Source organism: Panthera onca, chromosome C1 (assembly GCF_046562875.1).
Source record: "Panthera onca isolate mPanOnc1 chromosome C1, mPanOnc1 haplotype 2, whole genome shotgun sequence".
Classification (NCBI taxonomy): domain Eukaryota; kingdom Metazoa; phylum Chordata; class Mammalia; order Carnivora; family Felidae; genus Panthera; species Panthera onca.
Window position 1 is genome coordinate 122,363,050 of NC_138346.1, and position 17,964 is coordinate 122,381,013.

General features: G+C 48.1%; 1 pseudogene; it reads right to left on the bottom strand.

Annotated features, from left to right (window-relative positions):
* Positions 1 to 220: 220 nt before the first annotated feature.
* LOC132677200 (neugrin pseudogene) lies at positions 221 to 1,320 on the bottom strand (annotated as a pseudogene).
* Positions 1,321 to 17,964: the final 16,644 nt, after the last annotated feature.

Below are 17,964 nucleotides of genomic sequence, written 5' to 3' on the forward strand. Positions count from 1 at the left end.
TTATTCACCCCGACCCCTGTACCCCTGAGCCTTTGCCCTGTGAAGTTCACTGCTCTTTGTCAGATTCAAATCCAAGTAGCTCTATTGTCTCACATTCCAGGCTCACGGTTTCCTCCTGTCTCAAGGTGTATAATCCGTACACAGAAATCCAAGCAGCTCCAAACAGATTTGCTCAACTTAGCTACTCTTCACATGACATCTCCCCAAGCTATGCTCCAGCTTAAACTCTGTACAGGAAGTTGCTGTTGCTAGCAAAGAACTCTCACCCCCTCTGGACTACTCTGCTGCTGAAGTTCTGGTCACCTGGGTCCTGTGCCTTCAACTCTTCCAGCTTCTTGGCAGTTGGCAATCCGTCACTGTCAGTTCCTGGGGTGCCCTCACAATCACTGGTGGAGTACTTTTGCAGCTCTGATGACCCAGAGCTCCAGCAACAGGTGCAAAGCTCTCCTCCGGGACCAGATTCCTTCATTTTTTCCCTTCTGTCTCCTTGGTGTATCTATACAGTGAGTGTTTTGATTCTATTCCTCTCCAATCGGTGCTGTGACCCCTGCCTTTGAATGAGCCTTCACCCCTTAGCAACGGCAAAGAGTCTGATACAGTGTGGCCTACAGAAACCAGCTTCAATCCTTAGAGCCTCGGAGCTGCTAGAGCATTGGGCAAGCCCAGATTTCTTAAGGACTTTTTGATCCTGCTTCGGTTTCTGCCCCACCGTGGGGACTAATTTGGGGCCTACATCAGAGCTTTCAGCCAGTCTGGAAACTTAGCAGGATTCTGCAATTCCTCATATAAATACTGGACTTGCTCCCATGCTTCCCATGTTAGGGCCCTGGGAGAGGGCAACTGGCACCTCCATGGGCCTCCAAACTTTCTGGGGCTTAGGATGCTGGGGTTGGAAGAGGGCCAATGGCAGAAGCCATGCGGAGAAGCAAGATGGGGGGTTGAAGAACCCAGCCCTCTTCTGTCTGTTGGCTAGGGCAACAAAGACCCATCTGTCGTCTCGGTCCTTCTCTGTACACTACCCCAGAAATCTACTGCCTAGAAGAGCCTGTGATCACGCCAGACTTTCTAAACGGGGGGTGGAGTACGTCAGGGTGAGGACCCACAGTCCAAAGAGTGCTGAACGCCTGCCCAGGTGCCCCAGACAGCCAGATGCTGCGTAAGGGCTCCACTTCCTGAAGCTCCCTCTCCGCCGGTGCCCAGTGGGAACTGGTCAGCTGGGGGCAGGTACAGCCCGACCACTACCCCAGGGAACCAAACCCGCAGCGAGGGACTGTAACACAGACACAGCCTGCCCAGCCAGAGGCTCAGAGTTACCCTCATGTGGACAAAAACCTGACTTTGGGGCTTCAAAAGGATGTACAAAACCTCTATGGAGACACTCAGGACATAAAAGGAGCCCCAAATAAGTTATATATGACAAGCTCCTGAATTAACTTCGATTATTATAAAATTTCCCAATCTTCTCCAAACTACGAATTCAACATGATGAAGAGCAAAGAAGAGAACTTGAGTTACCAGATATCAATGCTTGAAAGGAAGTAACTAAGATTTTAAAAGCACTGGGTCGACTAGTGCTTGTTAACCTTTCCTGCTCGTAGGAATCTCCTGGGGATCTTGTTAAAGGCGGCTCCTAATTGAGAAAGTATGGGATGCAGCTTGAAATTCTGCATTCCAAACAAGCTAACCAGGGGATGCTGATGCTTTTGGTCCCTGGAACACACTTTGAGAAGCAAGGGAGTAAATAATTGAAAGAACAGAATAGAGAGCCCAGAAATAAACCCATGCATTTATGAAAGCTTGCTATACAGCAAAGATGGAATAGCAGATTAGCAAGGTAAGTGAACTATTTAATAAATTGGATTGACCCTAGGTCCTTATAAGAGGGACATAGGAGTGTCAAAATGAGGGAGAGATTTGAAGGCTCTGTGTGGTCAGCTTTGAAGATGGAGGAAGGGGCCACAAGCCAAGAAGTGGGTTCTAGAAGCTAGGAAAGGGGCGCCTGGATGGCGCAGTCGGTTAAGCGTCCGACTTCAGCCAGGTCGCGATCTCGCGGTCTGTGAGTTTGAGCCCCGCGTCAGGCTCTGGGCTGATGGCTCGGAGCCTGGAGCCTGCTTCCGATTCTGTGTCTCCCTCTCTCTCTGCCCCTCCCCCGTTCATGCTCTGTCTCTCTCTGTCCCCACCCCCCCCCCAAAAAAAAAAAAAAAAACAAACCTAGAAGCTAGGAAAGGCAAGGAAACTGATTTCGCCCCTAGAGACTACAGGAGGCATACAGCCCTGCCCACTCATTGATTTTAGCCAAGTGAAAGCCATTTGGGGCTTCTAACCTCTAGACTATAAGGTAATAAATGTGTTGTTTTGGGCCACTGAGATTGTGGTAATTTGTTACAGAAGCGCTAGGAAATAAACACATCATATAACAAAGGGCACCATAAAACAACGTGAAAAGATAGGCCACAGATTGGGAGACTTTTGCAAAGGGTACAGCATACAGGATTAGAATACAAGAATACAAGGCAAACCACAAGTCAATAAAAATGGGGCAAGTGGCCCACTGGAAAAGCAAGCAAAAGATATGTACAGAATTCACAGAAGAGGAAAGCTCAGTGACCAAGAGTCATAAGATATGCAACCTCACTAATAATTCTGGAAATGCACTTTCGAAAGATGAGATACCATTTTACAGCCATAAAATTGTTAACATTTTGGTAAAGCCAAGTGTGGATGAGAATGTGGAACAATGGAAACTTTCATAAAAATTCTGACAGGAGTGAATATTTTTGCAATGACTTTGGAGAGAGCAATTTGGCAACATTTAGTAAACGTGAAGGCACTTGTACTCTGACTCAATAATTGCACCTGTAGGTATTTCATTGGAGACACTATTACATGTGAGTACTTGGGGAAACTTACAATACTATTCAATAAGGCATTTTTGTAACAATAAACAATTAGAAGTAATCTAAATATCCTTCAAATGGGCAAATAGATGGATTGTGGTATATTTCCACAATGGAATACTACACAGCAATTAAATTGAATGAGTCAGCACTTCCTCTCTTACCTAACTATATATGTAATTAGGCCTTAGGCTGTTTTCCTGTCTCTAGTGTCTTCTCCATTTCTGTACAACTGGAAGATCTTTGAAAATCTGGCCGTGTCTTTACCTTAATTAAAATTCGTCGGTGGGTTTTTTAGAAGTAGTTTTATTGGGGTGTAATTGGTATACCATGAACTGCAGATATTTAAATCGTGCGATGTGTTAAGTTTGGACACATGTATAAATATCACCATGATCAAGGAAGTGAACATATCCATGACACCTAAATGCTCCCTTGTGTCCCTTTGCAGTCTCTCTGCCCTCCCCCTCCAACCTCTCTCATCCGTAAGTAACCATTGATCTGCTTTCTGTCACTATAGATCAGTTTGCATTTTCTAGAGTTTATTATTAAGCAGAATCAATCCAGTATATAATAATTTTTTGTTTTGCTTCTTTCACTTAATATATTTACCTTAAGACTCATCCATGTTGCAGTGTAGTTCATTCCTTTGGATTGCTAAGTAGGATTCCATTGTGTGGATACCCTACAATGTGTTTATCCGTTCGCCTGCTGGACATCTGGGTTATTTCCAATTTTTGAGTGTTACAAATAAAGCTGCTATGAACATTGTGTACAAGTCTTTATGTGGAAATCTGGTTTCTTTTCTCTTAGGTAAATTCGTAGAAATGGAATGGCCGGATTAAGTGGTAGGCATATGTTTAACTTTTTAAGAAACTACCCTAGTGGCCGTACCATTTTGAATTCCCATAGCAAGCTTCAGTGAGATTTAAGAATGAGATCTGGGGCACTCGTCAGGCCTTGGAAAAGGGCCTCTGCAGATGTAATTAAGTTAAGGATCTCAGATCATCCTGGATTTAGAGTGGGGTTCAAGTCTAATGACAGATACACTTATAAGAGAAATGCAGATGGGGAGACAGTGACAGAGACAGAAGAGGAAACAGAGGCAGACTGGGGCTATGCTGCCCAAGGTAAGGTATACCTGGAGCCCCCAGGACCTGGACCCTACCTGCCGGGCCATAGCCTTGGGCCCTTGCCCTCCTCACCGTACCCTCGCCTGTGCGCCTCGCCTGCCCTCTCGCCTGTCCTACATCTTACTGGTACCTGCATTTCCTCATCTACACCATGCTCTCTTACCTGTGCTCTGTCTTCCCACGTGTGTTCTGTCCTTTTACATGTCCCCAAAGTAAGTAGCTCTCTTGCGAGGTTCAGGAAGGGCGAGACTGTTGGCGTGTAGTTAACCTCTTACTCAACTCACGGTAATGACCTTACGGCCCCAGCTGGAACGTAAGCTCTCTGAGAAGGCGGGGAACAAACATATTAAACATTTAAACTCCTAACACCTGCATGTCACGTCTAACTAGCCTGTCGAATCCTCACGAGAACCTTGTGAGTAGATATTTTTATCTCCGTTTCACAGAACGCTAAGCTCAAAGAGCTTGTCACTTGCCCAGCGTCTCACAGCAAGGACTCACACAGAGCTCCAGCTGGCCCCCAACTCCAAGCTTTCTGTGCCCTGGCACTGGGGAAGTGACTGCCCGGTCCCCTCCCCTGAACTCCCTAGCTCGTTTCCTCCAAGATGATAGGTGCTGGATAAATGTTTGCATACTGCTGAAAGTCGTTTATCCTCAGCCAGCCTGTCCATTAAATAGTCATTGTATTCATTTTCCATTAGAACCTCATCTGCCCGAAGCTTAAAATAGGATTGGAAATTTGCTGTGTTTGACCTATGTTCACGCATTAGCATAACTTATCAAACTAGAGAACTGAGAAGCTCCTGGATGCTGAGCGTGGGAAGGCCGAGGGAGCTCACGAAGGCCACAGGGTCCCAGGAGCACTGGAAGGAAAAAAGAGAAGGGCTCAGAGACGAGGCAGAAGAAAACGAAGACAAAGTCTTTCAGAGCAGAGTGAAAAGAGCCTCAGCCTTCATGGAGGGATCTTGGACTCAGACCCCAGCTGTGCCACTCACCATCTGGGAAACCTGGGCAAATCGTAACGGCCCGTACCCTCTGCTTCTTCCTCTGAAAACTCTCAGCGGCCTCCAGCCTCACTGGGGTGACGACAGGAATTCTCACGGGATGAGATGTGTGAATCCTGCTTGTAAAGAACCAAAGGGGTGGGGCGTTTACAGTGCTCCAGGTGATGTGACTTTTTCTTCCTTGCTTTGGATTCAAACTCTCAGTCTGAAAGATGGGATGTTGTGAAATTGCTTTAAGTGCTTTGAGGCAGGGGCCGTCTTTACACTCCCCCATCCCCTGGGACCTAGAATGGCGGCTTGCCCAGAACAGGTGCTCAGGGACATCTGCTTGAATGAATGATGAATGAACGAGTTGGGCTCAAAACTGCTCAGGCCATGGCCCTATGCAACTATTACTATCGTGCTCCCTGACCTCCTCTCCAGGGTCCTCAAGTGGCCTTCGGGCCAGCAGCAGCCACTTGGGGATTATGGTAATAGGCGAGAGCAGCTGGTAGGAATGGGGTGAGCATGGTAAACAGAGTCAGGTCAGCCCCAGCAGGAAGGGGCCCCTGAATCACCTCTTAGCTGGCTACTAAAGACCCAGGGTTGGTGCAGGAAAAGTCAAGCACAACTGGGGAAGAAGGCAGTGATCTGAGCATAAAAAGAAGGCGCGCATCCTACGACTAGATACAAGCGAAAGCAACAAAGAGAAATAGTAATGGGTCCTGATCAAATGGCTTCTTAAAAAAAAAGGACTTCTTAAAACACATAATGCACGGGGCGCCTGGGTGGCTCAGTCGGTTGAGCTTCCGACTTCGGCCCAGGTCACGATCTCACCGTCTGTGAGTTCGAGCCCCGTGTCGGGCTCTGTGCTGACAGCTCAGAGCCTGGAGCCTGTTTCAGATTCTGTGTCTCCCTCTCTCTCTGCCCCTCCCCTGTTCATGCTCTGTCTCTCTCTGTCTCAAAAATAAAATAAAACATAAAAATTAAAAAAAAAAAACCACATAATGCACACACACACCCCCAAATTGTACTTATTGTTACTCTAGATGGTGATAGAGAGTAAGATTGTGTTTGACGTTGGGGGCTTAAAATAAAATGTTTCCTTTGTGTACATGTGTGTGTGTGTGCGCGTGTGCATGTGTGTATGCTCTTTCTCCAGATCCCAGCAAACGTGCTATGTTTCCATAATGGTGGTAGTAACATACTGCTCATTTCTAGCTGCAACTTTTGATGACTTTTGACAGCAAAAGCACTGCTCCTGGTCAAGGTGAGAGAGTGTTTGGTTACCATCAAAAGAAAAGTTGAGACGGATTCTTACAAGGGGTTGAATAGTAGCCTCCCAAAAGGCATGTCTGTGTCCTAGTCCCTAGGACTTGTGAGTGTTACCGATTTGGAAAAAGGATTTTTGCAGATAAAATTGTCTTAAGAACCTTGACGTAAGATCATCCTGGATCAGTTGGTGGGCCCAAATCAGATGACCAGTGTCCTTATACTGGAAGGGCAGAGAGAAATTTAAAACAGACAGAGGAGGAGAAGACATGAAGAGGAGCAGGTGACATGAAGACAGAGATGGGATTGATGTGACTACAAGCCAAGGAATGACAAGGATCGTCCACAGTCACTGGCAGTTAGGAGAGAGGCATGGAAGGGATTCGGTTGCAGGGTCTCGGAAGGAAGTGTGGTCCCGCAAATACCATGGTTCCAGACTTCTGCCTCCAGACTGGGACAGAATAAATTTCTACTATTCTAAGTCATCTAGTTTGGGGTAGTTTGTTACAACAGTCCTTTGAAATGAACAGAAACCCAAGATCCTACCTTTTCATAGATGTTTCACGTGAAAGTTATAAACACCCACACGTCAATCCAAATTCCAGTGATGTGAAGTCCCCATGGAAGCTCTAGCCAGCTTCTCTGAGCTCAATAATCTCTCAGAGTACTTCCTTGGGGGGTCCCTAAGCTGTTTGACTCCCCCATCAGAGCTCTGACCCTTTTGCCACATCGTGGGTCCTGTACAACCTTCCCCGGAAATGTGCTCAGCTGAGCCCCACACCCCGGCTTATAAGGATGTTGAGTACTATTTCCCATCTACCCAAGTTCAAAGACTCTAGGGCTTAGCAAAGTCTTAAAATGCATCAGAAATCCTCACAGTGGGGGCATGTTGACTCTGGTTCTGGCCGGGAAAGGCTGCCTTTGTAGCACTGGGCTTGTACCAGCGTGAAGGACTAGCCAACCACACGCCGAGTGGTTAGATCTAGTATATATTTCTGACAAGACCTGCCTGGGCAATCGGTGAATGGGATGCCCTTGTGTTCAAATTTCCTCCAATCTCCCTTCCAGAGCTTCCAACTCTTGAAAGATTCAGGGCCTCACCACTGGTCTGATCTTCCCTCTGCAGGGTCCATTCTGCTAACCCCTCTCACCGCTTCCACAAAATGAACCTGTCCCATGTCTGTTGGTCAGGCCTTTCTCCAATGCTAAGGGACAGTATCATTAATGCATTAATTAGGTCAGCTCAGGAGTTTAACAAATTTCTCATGATGGAGACCAGATGGAGAGAGGTGGGTTGGACAGTGTAGCCGTGGGTGGATTCATAGTTGGCTGAAGGCTCGTACCCAGAAAAAAATCCCTGGTCTTCTGAAGGGAGGGGTTTTTTTTGTTTTTGTTTTTTTTGTCCTTGGCCCAATCCTAGTCAACATTTTAATCAAGAATTTAAATAAAGTCAAAGAGGCAAGCTTATCTAATTTGCAAATGACCCAACCCTGAGCAATATAGAAAATATTTGTTCACATATTGTTTTTTCAAAAAAAAAAAAAAAAAAAAAAAAAAAAAAAAAAAAGCAATGATGGACCACAATGAATAAATCCGGATCCATGTAACTTCTTTCACTTGGTTTCAGAAAATAATCCACAAAAGTAAAAAGATAGGTTAAAGCACTTTTGAGAGAGAAGATTTAGTGGTTCTAGTTTATTTTAAGCTCAATATGAGTCAACGGTCTGAGGAGAAGTTTCTAAAAGGACATAAATTTAGGTTGCATTTCTAGAATGTACAGGTCTGGATCCAGGATGGTGATCGTTTTGGTATGCTCTGCACTGTCAGAACATGGGCTGCAATTATGAGTGTGGTTTTGGATATCATGGTCGACGAGAGACACAGCTCATTGGCGGGCATCTAGCGAGATAAGTCAAGGTTGGGATGAGTTTAAGGTTGGGATGAGTTTGCTTGTCACCTGAGCAAACTTGCTTTTTAGTCCAGAGAAGGAAAGACTCGGGCATATGTTACGTGTCTTCACAGACCTGAAGAGCCATCCGCTTAGAGGGGTTGGGAGTATGGGTTGTTGGGGGCAGGATGGGTGTTGATATTCTGGGCAGCTTCAGAGAGTGAAAAGGAGAAAAAGGTAAGTCTGAAAGGACCAGATTTGGTTTCATTTCTAAGAATCAGAGTTGTCCCACAACAGGGTGTTCTCCTTTGTGATGAGATGACTCTCCCATCCTTGGAAATCGTCAAGCAAAACTATCATTGCAGTAATCACCAGGGTGGGCCAGACTGGAATCACTGGCTGGCTGAGGTCCTCTTCCACCTTTACCACTAAGGATATGTCCCCTCAGAAGCCACATGGTTGGTCCAAGAGGATGGCCCTTCTAGATGCCAGGTGGCTACTCTTGGTTAAAGTCTCAACAGGCATTGTCACTGGTTACCATCTCTAAAGAAGTTCTCAATGTCCTTTTCAACGAATCTCTTGAATAATATTATATTACTTATATATAGTGTTTTATTAGGATTATTATTTGATTTCAGGTAAAAAATACCCAAGTCAAGCTTATAGGGAAAAAAGGGGAATTTTTTTCATATAACACACATAATTTGCTCATGTGGTTCTAGAGGGCAGGAATGGAGCTGGTGTCAGAAACAGTGGGTTGGAGCCTGCCTCACTACCTCTGAACCCAGCTTCCTCTGTTCAGAACCCAGGGCTGCAAAGAATCCCAGGCAGCCTTCACTCCAGCCGTTACACCGGTAGAACAGAGGTACAAGCACTTCCTAGGGAAGAACTCTGATTGGCTTGGCCTGGGTCATGTATCCACTCCTTGGACCAATCACGGTGGCCAAAAAATCCTGGGGCCTGTGATTGGCCAGACCTGGGCCGCTTTCTCACTATTTGGGCCCAGGAGAAAGGACTGTGATCGGTAGCCAGAATCACACAGATGGGTAATGGAAAGAAGTTGCCAGGTGGAGAAAACAACAGGGTCCATTACTGGGCTTCAGAGTTTACAGAGCACTTTTGCACACATGATTTCATTTGATTCTCACTCCTCCTTCCTGTGAAGAATGTGGAGCACGTGGATCATTTTCTTTACCATTTGTTGCCACTTCACCTTACAGAGGCAGTTGGTCACCTATTAAACAAAAATAGTTCGAATTTCTTTTTCTTTTTTTTTTTTTTAAGTTTATTTATTTTGGGAGAGAGAGAAAGTGCATGGACGCATGAGTCGGGGAGGGGCAGGGAGCAAGGGGGAGAGAGAGAATCCCATGTAGGCTCCGCACTGTCAGCATGGACCCCCACACGGGCTGGGGCTCGATCTCACAACTGTGAGATCATGACCTGAGCTGAAATCGAGAGCCTGACGCTTAACTGACTGAGCCACCCAGGCGCCCCAGTATTTTGAATTTCTTAACATTGTCACAGGAAGGATAGATCCATTGAATGCCCTTTATTGTCATCTGATACAGTTCTTGTACGGTGCCAGCTCAAGCTATTTCGAGAACTCCTGACAGTAGAAAACTCCTTTTGGAGTTTTCTGATAGCAGGTCCCTGGGGAGTAGCTTACATCAGACGAAAAGTGGGTCAGTAGCAAAACTGTCACTAGGCTTCCTGGGGACCCACCTTAGAAGTATAGGTCCTCCCCCTCTTCCCCAACTCTTCCCTGGCTCGCTCTTTCTTAGGAAAATCAGACGCCATTAGGAAAATTAGGCAGGTATTACTTCAAGCAGAGCTGAGGTCGGCGACAGGCCCCTTATTCATGCATTCATTCTTATTTATTCTTTTGTTTATCCATGCATCCATTCACTCAGACACACCAAAATTGTATAGGACACCTGTATGCTGATTAGTGGTTAGACAACGCAGTTTTAATAAAGAGCTCCCAAAATAGGGGGCACCCGGGTGGCTCAGTCCGTTAAGTGTCCGACTTCGGCTCAGGTCATAATCTCACAGTTTATGAGTTTGAGCTGTGCGTCGGGCTCTGTGCTGACAGCTCAGAGCCTGGAGCCTGCTTTGGATTCTGGGTCTCCCTCTCTCTCTGCCCCTCCCCTGCTTGTGCTCTGTCTCTCTCTCTCTCTCTCCAAAATAAATAAACTTAAAAAAATCTTTATGGGCACCTGAGTGGCTCAGTCGGTTAAGCATCCAACTTCAGCTCAGGTCATGATCTCACGGTTTGTGGGTTCAAGCCCCGCATGGGAACCTGGAGACTGTTTTGGACTCTGTGTCTCCCTCTTTCTGTGCCCCTCCCCTGCTCATGCTGTGTCTCTCTCTCAAAAAATAAATAAATACACATTAAAAATTAAAAAAAAGAAAAAAAGAAAAAAGAGGTCCCCAAATAGAATAACTTAAGAGAAAAAGTGGTTTATTTGTTTCTCATGTAAGTGTGTGGGATGAGCTGTCCAGGTAGTGGTGGGGCTTTGCTAGGGGCCCAAGTTCCTTCCATCTTGTTGCTCTGCCCTCCCCCGGGGTACAGTTCTTGTTTTCTACGTCTGCTCCCCAGCCCATGGGAAGGAAAAATCACAAAAGGGGTGAGCTACTCCGTTGTTAGGAACGTGAAGTGGAAACTCACCTCATTTCTGCTCTTAACCCATTTGACAAAAACCACATAGGGCCATGCCTCGCCGCAAAGGACTCGAGAAATGTAGCTAGGCAGCCACACACTTGGCCGAGATTTACTCATAGGAAGAATGGGAGAATGGGTGGTTGGAACAACAGCAGAGTCTATCACGACCTGCTCTGCCCAACTCCGTGCACTCCATAGGATGGAATGGAGTGAGCCTCGCTCTCAGGTGGCTTGTTAACTAGCAGGAAAGAAATGCCTTGTCCCCTAGCAGTAACACGAGGCCATGTGGAAGAAGGGTCATGGGAGTGGGGCAAAGAACATAGAAAGTTCACAGGAGGAGGGATGACTGCTTAGATGGGCGACCGAAGGGGGCGGCATTTCAGCTGGTCGGCCTGGGCTTGAAAGATAGGTCTGAACCTGAACTTGAACATGAATGAGGACAGCAGGCAGAACAAAGAGCAGTTACAACTGTCCAGTGAAGGGCAGATTCTCACGTGAATGAGGGACTCCTCAGCCACCCTCTCTCAACAGTTCTGAACACATCCCCACACGTTCGCCATTTTTGTCCCCACCTGCGATAGCGTCGGCGCATTCTCGGTGTCCTCCTTGGTCCTGGAAGACACAATGCTATACAGGTGCTCAGGGTATTTTTCCAAGTGAGCCTAGGCAGCTCTTCCTGGGGCCACCTTTCATCCCTTCTGAGTGAGACGGGCCGCAAGGCCTAAGGAGACAGGCCGGGCTGTGAGTCAGAGCCCGGAGACCTGGAGTCTAATAACTTAGTAATTGCAAACATTTTTGGAGCCTTGCCGTTTACAGAGCATGCCAAATATAGAATTTTCTTTCATTCTCATCTCAACTCAGAGGGGCGGCTAAGTGAGACATCAGCTATGAAAATACTTTGAAAAATTGGCAGTGCTGCGGAATGGAAAACATCACTACGGAAACGCTGAAATCTTATGATTTCGAACTCCATTGATTCCGAATTTGTGGTGATTTGCACAAGGGTCCAGGCTGAAAATTATCTTTATGTTCGCTCTACCTAAAAGGATTTGCTAAGCAAATTCAGAGTGTGGCCAAGACGACTGGGAGACATTTACAACCTACTGAGGACAACCGTTTTCGGGGATGATTGTAGCACTACTGTTAAAAATACTGTGCTTCAATTAAGTTTGCACAGTGCTCTTTTCATTCAAGTAGGTCTGGCGGGACTTCTACAAGGCAATAAAACTTTGTTAGCCATTTGTTTGAGGTCCTGAATATTCTAAAGAGTACAAACATTGCGAAGCAAACTAGTTTGGGGTCTCACAGAGAGAATTTAAGTGTTTAAGAAAAGGCAGGACCGGGGCGCCTGGGTGGCTCAGTCAGTTAAGCGTCCAACTTCGGCTCAGGTCATGATCTCGCGGTTGGTGAGTTCAAGCCCCGCGTCGGGCCCTGTGCTGACAGCTTGGAGCCTGGAGCTTGTTTCGGATTCTGTGTCTCCCTCTCTCTGACCCTCCCCCATTCATGCTCTGTCTCTCTCTGTCTCAAAAATAAATAAACGTTAAAAAAATTAAAAAAAAAAAAAAAAAAGAAAAGGCAGGACCATCACTTGGCCAGGATGTGGAAGAGGAGATTCTGGTGCCAGTCTGTAGTTTGGATTAATTTTGGCAGTGGAGGCTCTTCCTCTTCCTTTCCCTTGAAATCTCCATAAAAGCTCAATCAAGCAGAAGCACGCAGAGCAATTCCGGCTGAAGTCAGAGTGCCTCCTCTCCGCTCCTCACTGCGACCCCGACTCATTCTCAAAGCACCTTTGACCGGGTGCTGAAGAGCCCAAAACCTTGATGATGTTTAAGATCTCTTTGAGTCCTGTGTCTATAACCTGATGGAAAGTCACAGTCAATAGCGGCCAACATTTATTTGAAGCTTATGCTGTGGTAGGTCTATGCTAAGTGCCTGCTTGCATAGATGAGGCCACTGCAGACACCGAACCGTGATCACACTGACAATACGTGGTGGGACAGAGACTCAGGCTGGTCTCATGGTACATAGAACATGGTTTTATAATCATCGCTCTTACAGATCACGCCTTAGTACCAACATCCCCCCTCTCTGTTTGGTTGGACATGACTTAATGGGCTTATGTTTTACATTTGTTATAATCTATGTCCTAACAAAACTCAGAAGTCGAGGACCCCCCCCCCCTTCTCAACCACATCCTCTGAAGCCTTAATAAGAGAGCACGGTGACGTGGCCATGTCCCCAGGAGCTGGGTGTTGAAGTGGACAAGAGCCAAGGAACTCAGCGAGCGTATAAATATATATAGTGTTTCAAAGTGGATGCATATTTGCTGGGAGGGGGGTGGGGAAAGATGCAGAAAGAGACATTTGGGATGAGCGTAGGGCAGATTGAGCAGTTTATGGAGTTTAAATGTGGTTATTCTATCTGAAGGTCATTCATTCATCAGACATTTATTAAGCCCCATCCTATGCCAGGCACTGGGCTAAGTGTTGGGGATACAGAAAAAAGATGAGTCCTCTGCCCCTCAAAGGAAATGACTTGTTAAAAAAAATTAACATTCAGGGGCGCCTGGGTGGCTCAGTCGGTTAAGTGTCTGACTTTGGCTCAGGCCATGAACTCTTGGTTCATGGGTTCGAGCCCCATGTAGGGTTCTGTGCTGACAGCTCAGACCCTGGAGCCTGCTTCAGATGCTGTGTCTCCCTCTCTCTCTCTGGCAACCCCTCTCCCCACCGCTCACACTCTCTCTCCCTCGCTCTCAAAAATAAGTTAAAAAAATAACATTCAAAGAATAAGAATAGTGGAAACATGGGCAATGAGCCATCAGAATGCAAGTGGCCGTGGGTGACTAGGACTTACTGCAGGGCTCTGTAGGGCACATCTGTCCAGTGTTTTGCTACGGTAACAAAGGGGCAGTGATCCCTCTTCCTTGAAGGGTAGGAGTCGAAAAAGACTTCATCGGTAATACTTTAATGAACCTTCATGATGACGCTGCAGTCGTCTTACAGACAGAGGAGATTTGGCCAAAGGAGAGAGGTCACCGGGCTCCCTGTGCAGCCTCAGGCGTCCTGGGCTGTTGGCTCTTGCAGCAAGTATTTAGAGAACAGGTCATGATTGATTAGAGGATTCAGAGGCTGTTTTCTCACCTCAGATACCCTCTCACTTTTGCAGAGGGAGGCTGCCTTCTATCCGTGCTCAAACTCCTTCTGGCCGAAGCATCTAGTATTCTGGCCACCTGGGGCACTGCATTCCCAACCCACAGTTCCCTGTTTCTGTGACAGGAGAGAAGCTGATGTACAAGAAAGGTGGGGACTGTTGGCTCCCACAGGGTAGGATGTAGGGAGTGGGTGACGGGTCTGAGGGGAGAAGACCATCTAGCCATATGGGGATTTGCATGCCCCAGGTCTGGTACCGAGGACCAGCCTGTCGCCAGCAGGACCACTGCATGAACTCTTTTCAAAACCCAAGAGGTCGCTGTCTTGCCTCCTTAGAACTTCTCTTAAATGACTTGAGTTTCAAGAAACAGGATCTCACTCAGTTGGCTTTGATTATGAGCCTTATTTCCATGCGTGGGCATGGCTGTAAAGACAACCGGGCTCCCGTGGGGACTCAAGTGGTATGCAAGGCTCCACCAAGGCCACAGGGGGCACAACAGCTAGAACCACAGAGTACTAGCATACCCTCTGCCCATGTCTCCTCCATGGCACGACATCATGGAGGCCACCTCCCCCCGCCCCCCCGTGCTGCGGCTAGAACACCTGTCACCCTCTGCCACCCCACGACTTCTGCTGCATCAGGGCCCCTGCCGCCTCCATGGCCCTGCCTACCAGCCTACTCTCTGTTTCTCTTTCTGTCCCTGAACCTCTCACCCCTCTCCTTATGGCCCCCAGTTCAAATTCCTGCTTTTCTAGAGCTTTCCTGCAATGGTACTTGCCCACAGCTGGTTCAGGTCGCCACAGACAGATGGCCACGGTCGCATGCTTCTGATGAAGGCACGTCCCTTAGCAGAGGGCTTTGGGCTGGCTCCATGACCCCCGAGTGCCCCCACCCCGCCGCCTCTCACTTCTCCGAGAAGGGAGCTGTAGGCATTGATGGCATGAGGAGGCCCATCCAGCCCAGGTAGGGATCTGGTTTTGGGACACAGATGATGAACAGGGGGCGTCTTAAAGGTCATCACGCCCAAAGTCCCTATAGGCTGAGATTCCTGGGCACCACACAGCCTGGCCAAGGCAACGTCCAGCCTCTTTTTAAACACCCCCTGTGACAAGGCACACACACAGCCTAGAGCAGTCCACTGTGACCATGACTGAGATTCTCCTTCCACTGAATGTGAATCTGCCTGGGCCTGGGTCCTGCCCAGGACAGAATCACGGGTCCTGCTCTATCCTCCCAGGCCTGTTAATCCCTGTTCAATATTATGGCCTCTTACATAACAGAAGACAGTTTTCTTGCATTTTCCCTTCAAAGACTGTGTTCCCTCCGGTTCTGACAAGCATTCCTCATGTGACTTACTTTGAGTTATCTGAGCACACCATCATTCTCCCTGGAATGTGGCCCCATTTGCCCGTGTCCCTGTTGAGGTGTGGCCCGGACGAGAAGCAGTTCTCTGAGCGCGGGCCGGCTGACAAGTGCAGCCAGGTGAGGTCAGGCCTGCTCCCACTGCAGATTTCCGATTAAAGTCGTCGGTCCCCTTATGCTTCATTCCAAGCAGGGGTTCTATGATCCCCACCGATCCTGCTGGGGAGCATATTGTCATCCGAAATCAGCCACAGAACACACAGTCAGATTCATGGGTTTGTTTCACTCTAGAGCAGCAGGTGGCCAAGAGGGAGGAGGGGAGCATCATCCAGAAGGGTGGTGACCCTGAAGGGTCCCGGGAGGGCCACAGGGGAACCTGGACCTGTCGTGGATGGGTTGCTTTCTGGGGTGGGATCAGCGGAAGTGGTGGGCTGGGGTGCAGTCACGAGGTGAGGGCAGCCTGGCAATTGGGTGCCCTCGGTACTGGACGGGGTAGCGAGGCGGCTCTGGGACACTATTGGTCACTCATTTTACAGCCACTGCGTGGCTTTGGAGAAACAAGGTCTCCCGTTAACTCTGCAGCTGCTTTTATCTGTGTCCCTCCAGCCTGATTAACTATAGGAATCCTTTTTAATTATTCAGGCCGAGCTGACGTCACTCTTTCAATCCAGATGGTTGTTTATTCTTTCAGGATCTTTGTGGATTCTAGGGGCTTTAGAAGGCAGCATATTCCCACATTCAATCATGTGGCAGTTACCAACGAGATGCCCATGTGAATCACGCAGGCCCTGTGACTGTCCTTGCACTGACCTTCTTCTTTACTCTTCCCGCTGTCGTTCTCATTCAGACCCCCACCTGGACTGTGCCGCCAACCTCCAAGTGCCTCCAGACCACTCATGGACCCCAGGTCCGTCCATCCAACTGTCTGCGAGAATGGCCCACTGGGGCGTCCAACAGGCGCCAGAGATGCAACGCGCCCAGACTCAACGGCCTTGTCTCCGCCCCCACCTTGGTCCTGCCCTCTAGTTGCTATGGGTGCGTTGTACCTCCAACCACCAAGTCATCCAAACCAAACAACCAGGCGTCCTTGTCACCCAAGATGCCTCCCTCACCCATGCACCTACCTGGTTTCAGTCACCTGTCACTTCTTCCCAAATATCTTTCAAATCTGCTTCTCTTCTCCCTTTTGTGGGTCCTCTGATCTTTTGCTTGGGTTCGTGCAAAAGCCTTCTTACCCATCTCCCCGTTCCAGTCCCTTCTCCCTCTACCCCGCTGGATGCCCTGCTGCCAGAGGGAAACTTTTAAAATGCAAATCTGATCCTCTGCCTCCCTACATAACATCCTTTAATAGCATCTCATAACCTAGTGTGAAATCTGAAATATCTTACACAGCACATAAGGCTTTGCATCTGATGAGGCCTGGTTTCTAGCACATTTTCGCTTGCGCCCGGTGATCCAGCCACAAAGAACCACCAGCAGCTCCCTGGACTGGCTGCCCTGTGTCCTGTCTGACCTGTGGACAGGCCGTTTCCACTGTCTGGGATGTCGGAAATATTAAAGGCAAGAATACTAACTGCTGCCATTTACTGATGACGCACCCTAGGCCAACGCACTCTGCTCATGAATACTTATGTGTCATCATAACAATTCTGTAAAACAGATACTAGCATGATGTCCATTTTACAGATGAAGAAACTGCAGCTTAAAAGAAGCAAAGAGGCCGGGGTGTCTGTGTACCTCATCGGTTAAGCACTTGACTCTTGATTCTGGCTCAGGTCATGATCTCACGGTTGGTGAGATCGAGCCCCGCGTCGGGCTCTGTGCTGGCAGCATGGAGCCTGCTTGGGATTCTCTCTCTCTCTCTCTCTCTCTCTGCCCATCTTCCACTTGTGCTCTCTCTCTCTCTTTCTCAAAATAAATTAAAAACAAACAAAAAAGAATGGCAGAGCCTGACCCAAGGTCATACAGCAAATAAGTGTCAGGGCCAGGATAGGAATCCGGGTCTGCAATGAGTCTGATTCTACCGCATCTCCTCCAGCGTGTGCGATAAATTCCAGCCACGTTCTTAAACCCAACGGCTATATCTGTTCATGCCGAACCTTTCCCTGGCCTTCCCTTCACAAGAAGTTAGTTAATTCCCTCCTTCTTGCCACTGCATCTTGCACATGACTGTGTCTGGCCATCTCCCCGCTGTACTGGGCCTGTGGGCAGTACCTACCTGCACACACAACCCTCCCTTGTCTAAGCAGCTGTGCCCTATCCTGGGGGCCTATCCACAACCCAGGCTGCAGCCGACTGAGCGTGGGATGGGCACCAAACCCCCAAGGCTAGTCCGCAGGCTTGGAATAGTGTTGTGATGCATATGTTTATAGGTTGAAATCAAGAGCTTCTGGAAGGCCATGTAGGCCGTGGACATGCTCCACCCCAGATCTCTTTCAAAGGGACCTACTGTGGGAAATGTAGACAGCCTCCAGTTGCTGCCTTTTGGATCCCACCATGGCGTTCAGATCTCTGCCAGTCTGCCTTCAACCAACCAGCACACTCAGGGTATTGCAGAGGTCCATTCCTGCCCCATATGGACTCCTCCAACAGGCAGCCTCGGCTTGGGAGGCTCTCT